Here is a 6,000-nt window from a genome sequence, read left to right on the forward strand (position 1 = left end):
TCCGTGCTGGAGGCCCGCCGGCTGCCTGCGTGTCCGTGCTGGAGGCCCGCCGGCTGCCTGCGTGTCCGTGCTGGAGGCCCGCCGGCTGCCTGCGTGTCCGTGCTGGAGGCCCGCCGGCTGCCTGCGTGTCCGTGCTGGAGGCCCGCCGGCTGCCTGCGTGTCCGTGCTGGAGGCCCGCCGGCTGCCTGCGTGTCCGTGCTGGAGGCCCGCCGGCTGCCTGCGTGTCCGTGCTGGAGGCCCGCCGGCTGCCTGCGTGTCCGTGCTGGAGGCCCGCCGGCTGCCTGCGTGTCCGTGCTGGAGGCCCGCCGGCTGCCTGCGTGTCCGTGCTGGAGGCCCGCCGGCTGCCTGCGTGTCCGTGCTGGAGGCCCGCCGGCTGCCTGCGTGTCCGTGCTGGAGGCCCGCCGGCTGCCTGCGTGTCCGTGCTGGAGGCCCGCCGGCTGCCTGCGTGTCCGTGCTGGAGGCCCGCCGGCTGCCTGCGTGTCCGTGCTGGAGGCCCGCCGGCTGCCTGCGTGTCCGTGCTGGAGGCCCGCCGGCTGCCTGCGTGTCCGTGCTGGAGGCCCGCCGGCTGCCTGCGTGTCCGTGCTGGAGGCCCGCCGGCTGCCTGCGTGTCCGTGCTGGAGGCCCGCCGGCTGCCTGCGTGTCCGTGCTGGAGGCCCGCCGGCTGCCTGCGTGTCCGTGCTGGAGGCCCGCCGGCTGCCTGCGTGTCCGTGCTGGAGGCCCGCCGGCTGCCTGCGTGTCCGTGCTGGAGGCCCGCCGGCTGCCTGCGTGTCCGTGCTGGAGGCCCGCCGGCTGCCTGCGTGTCCGTGCTGGAGGCCCGCCGGCTGCCTGCGTGTCCGTGCTGGAGGCCCGCCGGCTGCCTGCGTGTCCGTGCTGGAGGCCCGCCGGCTGCCTGCGTGTCCGTGCTGGAGGCCCGCCGGCTGCCTGCGTGTCCGTGCTGGAGGCCCGCCGGCTGCCTGCGTGTCCGTGCTGGAGGCCCGCCGGCTGCCTGCGTGTCCGTGCTGGAGGCCCGCCGGCTGCCTGCGTGTCCGTGCTGGAGGCCCGCCGGCTGCCTGCGTGTTTGTGCTGAATGGGTGTGGATGGGGAGTGGATATGGGCGTGACTGTGAAATGGGTGTGGTTAGGGGGCGTGGCCTAAAAATCGCGCGCCGCAAACTTTGTCCCTCTTTTCCTTCTTTAAAAGTTGGGAGGTATGGGCTCCGGGACTGGGGGGGGTCGGCTCTGGTGCAGGGGGGGGGGGGGGGGCTCTGCTGCAGGGGGGGGTCGCTCTGCTGCAGGGGGGTCGCTCTGCTGCAGGGGGTGATTCATACCTCAGCAGCAGTCACAGGAGTAGGTGCGCGCTCGGCTCTGTAGAAGGGAGAAACAGCGAGGCGGGGCTACAGTGGGTGGGTGGAGCCGGGACAAACAGCCTCACGGGCGGGACCCAGGATCAAAGGCTCAGAAGAGGGACTGTCCCGCTGTATCCGGGACGGTTGGGAGGTATGGGAAAAGGGAAGGGATAATCCAGCTCACCCACCCACTCAATTGAAGCAAGGAATGTCCGTTGAACCAAATGTGAAAAAAGACGCATTGCAGTGCTCGAAACGCGTTGCTTCCATCATGATTTTAATATCCTTTTTTTTAAATACACTTTTGGAATTTTAGAAGCTGGAATTTTTTCATCATTTCCATAGTGCCTCCTCTCACTGACCTCCTCTTCACATAGACTTTATGGCCGATCTGCTCCTCACAAATGAATCATACCCTTTATCAAAGTCTATATGCCGTACATGACCGTAAGTCACACAGTCACCCACTGCTCCACCATCAGGAAGGACCAGCTGTTTCCGCACCCAACTCTCCTTGTCCTTCCTTTAAATCACACCAGCCACCCACTGGGCCCACTGCGGAGTAGGGGGTGGGTGCTCCTCTTTGACAAACATGGCAGGGGGAGCCCAAGGGGATCGGGTCTCTCTCACCATTGCTGGGGTTTCCACAGCTGCTTTAATTTCTTCCATGCTGTATTGTTCCAGCAGCTGCTTTACCGGATTTCCTTTCCCGCATGGTGGGATGGAGAGCAGGGTCGGCTTGACGACTGGGGCTTCAGGTACTGGATGATCCGGCGCTTCTGTGCAGCGCTTCAGTTGTAGGCCTCCTAGGCGGCCTGTGGCTTCTCTCACCTCCTTCTCCCATTCAACCCACATCCAACGGCAGTAACCCTGGGGTCGCTGCCCAAACCAGCAGGCATCCATGTTGGCGGTGCTCCTAAAGGAGCGCTCCACCTCTCTCAGTCATCGACACAGCAATGGTGGCGGCCTGCTCTCCCGTGGGAGTGCACTACTTCTGGGCCACGCCTGCTGGGGTGGGGCCACTTTCGGCTGACACACCCGTTCTTCTTTAGGCTCCACCCATCTTGCTTGGTTACATGTTAATGGGTGGGGCTCCCTCTTCAGCCGCGCTCACCTGGGGCGAGCAGCGCTTGTAGAGACACGGGGCTCAGTGGGTGCTCTCGTCCGCTGGCCCGGCCGCCTTTAGAAATACAGCGTGGCTCAGGGCTCATCCCAACTGAACGCATGACCTCCTTAACCGTGGGTGGAACACTACTCAGACAACACAGGGTGAGGGAACCACAATAATTAGACTTTATTGGATCCCCAAACAATTAACGGCACATAACACATAACCAGCAAAACACACAAATGTAACAGGCAACAGGGTCTCACCCTTCCGCTGGCTCACCAGGGATTAGAATGTCCATGCCTCAGAGGTTCCAGGGCTACTTACTCCCCTCCAGCAGCACCCCGCTTTCGGCAGGCACCCACCGAGAAAGGAATAACGCCAGTTTTAGGAAGCTGGCTGAGGTCCGCAAAGTCTGTAGTCAGGTGACTGGATTGTCCCAACCTGAGTGTCCTCCTTAAGTAGTCTCTGGTATGATATGATATAATCCTGGCAGCCGGAGTCGAAATCCCTAGACTGTGGATATGGACTCCAATCGGAATCGGAGTCCCTAGGTTGAAGCCATGTAGCCAAGTGATCCTCTAGTCGGAGCCAAAGTCCCTAGACTGAGTCCACAAGGTATCCTGGTTATGATCCCCTAGCCAGCTCCTAAGAGCTTAGACTGGATCATGTAACATCCATCAACCACTAGTGACTTAAAGAAGTCCCTTTTTACAGCCATAGTCTTCCCTTCGGATATACAGTGCCCTTAGCGGATTGGTTGTAAAAGGTTGCTTCTCTTGTTGGATGAATTTCAAGCTGCATGGATAATGTTCATTTAAATGATGTGGACAGAAAGACTGAGGATATCTACATGCAGTCTGGAATGCACAGACTAGACAATGGCCACTGAAGTAATTTACATTAGATTAGCAATACACAACTACATTACAATGATTGCTCCGAAGGGTCTGGAGAAACAATAGTTTAGCAAACATGAGATAACACGCAGAAGAACAATACATCTGGCTAATGTAAGAAATTTAACCCAGGACACACATTGAAAAAGTCTGTGTCGTCACAGCGCTCACAGTCCATCCCAAGGGCTGGCCAGATTTTCATGCCACAGCGCTGCAGGGAAGCCCACGATGGGCCTGCTTCTCCTTCCATTCTGTGGTGGCCATTTTACTTTCCTTCAGCCACACACTGGCTGCGGCACTCCACTTGAGCCTTGTTCGTTAGGATACACGAGCTTATCCTGCTGACTACACCAAAAGTTGCAGGGGTAGCAAAGGGCAGGCTTTTGTAGTCGAGGGCAGGAGCGAACCCCAGCTGCTGTGCAGCACTGTAAGGTCAGTCCGGGACCCGCCACCTCCGTAGTGCAGAGGACTAAAGCTGTCCAGTCTGTGTTAGGCTAGGTTCACATTTCCGTTGTTTTAAATCCGTCAGGTCGGCCAGCAACGGATCAGTTGGTTTTTAGATGTCAACTGACGCAACGGATGTGTTTTTCACAGGATTCCTTTCACAGGAATTCTGTGAAAAATCTGATCCGTCGTGTCCGTTACATCCACTATGTGTCCGTTTTTTGACGGATCAGTCATGATCCGTTTGTGTTTAGGACAGCCCACTGCCAAACATGCTGGGCATGCTCATTAGAGCATGACGGAATCCAGAACTGGATTCCATTGTAAGACGGATTACGACGGAATCCAGCAGCATAGACAACATTACAAGCTTGACGGATGGGGACAGATTCCTGCATGGAGCGTTAATTTTGACGGCCAGAAAAACGTTACATTCTGCGTTGCTCCCCGCCCGGCAGTCAGTCCAAAAACGACTGACCGCGGCGCAGGCAGCGGTTGCAATGCAAGGTCATCAGTCGCCATCCGCCACTCATACAAGTCTATGGGACCCAACGGAATCCGCTAAATGGATCGCGTTATTTACCATAGTCGCGGATTGAGACTGATACATTTTAACGGAAGTGTGAACCTAGCCTTAGCCATCCTGGCTGCACCTGAATCTGTACCTGCGGGCATCTGTGCCAGTGTTCGCTATCCCTGGGGTCAGCTGTCACAGTACCGTGTCTCCCTAAGTAGCACCTAAGTAGACAAGGAAATGATCATTTGCATCCTGTGCCATACCAAGCTCAGTAGGAACTAGACCACTACCGGCCTGACCACCACCAGCAAGCTCAGGCACATGACATCACGCCGACCACCACCATCACTGCCTCTTCCCCTGTGCTGGTCAATCCCCAGTCCAGGACACAGGCTCGGATGCCTCCCGCCCTGAACCTGTCTTCACATTCGCAAGCACCATCAGCACCCACGTCCACTTCTGTGTCCCACCGCAGCGTCCAGCTGTCTCTACCCCAAACCTTTGAACGCAAGCAGAAATACACAGCCGTCAACCCACAGGCCGAACACCGCCACATTCCCACTCCGCTCGCCATGAACATGTTGCTGTTTAGGGTTGTGGACACAGAGGCTTTCCGCATAGCGATGACCGTCCCTCGGGTATCGTCCCCAGGTATCACCATTTCTACCAGTCTACCATTACACCAGCACGTGTCCCATAGCACACTGGATGACTTATGATGAGGAGACGACTGTGGAGGAGGAGGCTGAGAAGGCTTAGGGAGGAGGGGGCAGAGGAGGAGGAGGGGGCTGATGAGGAGGAGGCTGAGGAGGAGGGGGCTGCTGAGGAGGAGGCTGAGGAGGAGGGGGCTGATGAGGGGGAGGGGGCTGATGAGGAGGAGGCTGAGGAGGAGGAGGCTGAGGAGGAGGGGGCTGAGGAGGAGGGGGCTGATGAGGAGGAGGCTGAGGAGGAGGGGGCTGATGAGGAGGCGGCTGAGGGGGAGGGGGCTGATGAGGAGGAGGCTGATGAGGAGGCGGCTGAGGAGGAGGGGGCTGATGAGGAGGGGGCTGATGAGGAGGAGGCTGAGGAGGAGGAGGCTGATGACGAGGCGGCTGATGAGGAGGCGGCTGATGAGGAGGCGGCTGATGAGGAGGAGGCTGAGGAGGAGGGGGCTGAGGAGGAGGGGGCTGAGGAGGAGGGGGCTGAGGAGGAGGCGGCTGATGAGGAGGCGGCTGATGAGGAGGAGGCTGAGGAGGAGGGGGCTGAGGAGGAGGAGGCTGAGGAGGAGGAGGCTGATGAGGAGGAGGCTGAGGAGGAGGGGGCTGATGAGGAGGGGGCTGATGAGGAGGAGGCTGAGGAGGAGGGGGCTGATGAGGAGGGGGCTGATGAGGAGGAGGCTGATGATGAGGCGGCTGATGATGAGGCGGCTGAGGAGGAGGCGGCTGAGGAGGAGGGGGCTGAGGAGGAGGGGGCTGATGAGGAGGAGGCTGAGGAGGAGGAGGCTGATGAGGAGGCGGCTGAGGAGGAGGGGGCTGAGGAGGAGGCGGCTGATGAGGAGGAGGCTGAGGAGGAGGGGGCTGAGGAGGAGGGGGCTGAGGAGGAGGGGGCTGAGGAGGAGGCGGCTGATGAGGAGGCGGCTGATGAGGAGGAGGCTGAGGAGGAGGGGGCTGAGGAGGAGGAGGCTGAGGAGGAGGAGGCTGATGAGGAGGAGGCTGAGGAGGAGGGGGCT

The sequence above is a fragment of the Anomaloglossus baeobatrachus genome, chromosome 7 (assembly GCF_048569485.1).
Source record: "Anomaloglossus baeobatrachus isolate aAnoBae1 chromosome 7, aAnoBae1.hap1, whole genome shotgun sequence".
Taxonomy (NCBI): domain Eukaryota; kingdom Metazoa; phylum Chordata; class Amphibia; order Anura; family Aromobatidae; genus Anomaloglossus; species Anomaloglossus baeobatrachus.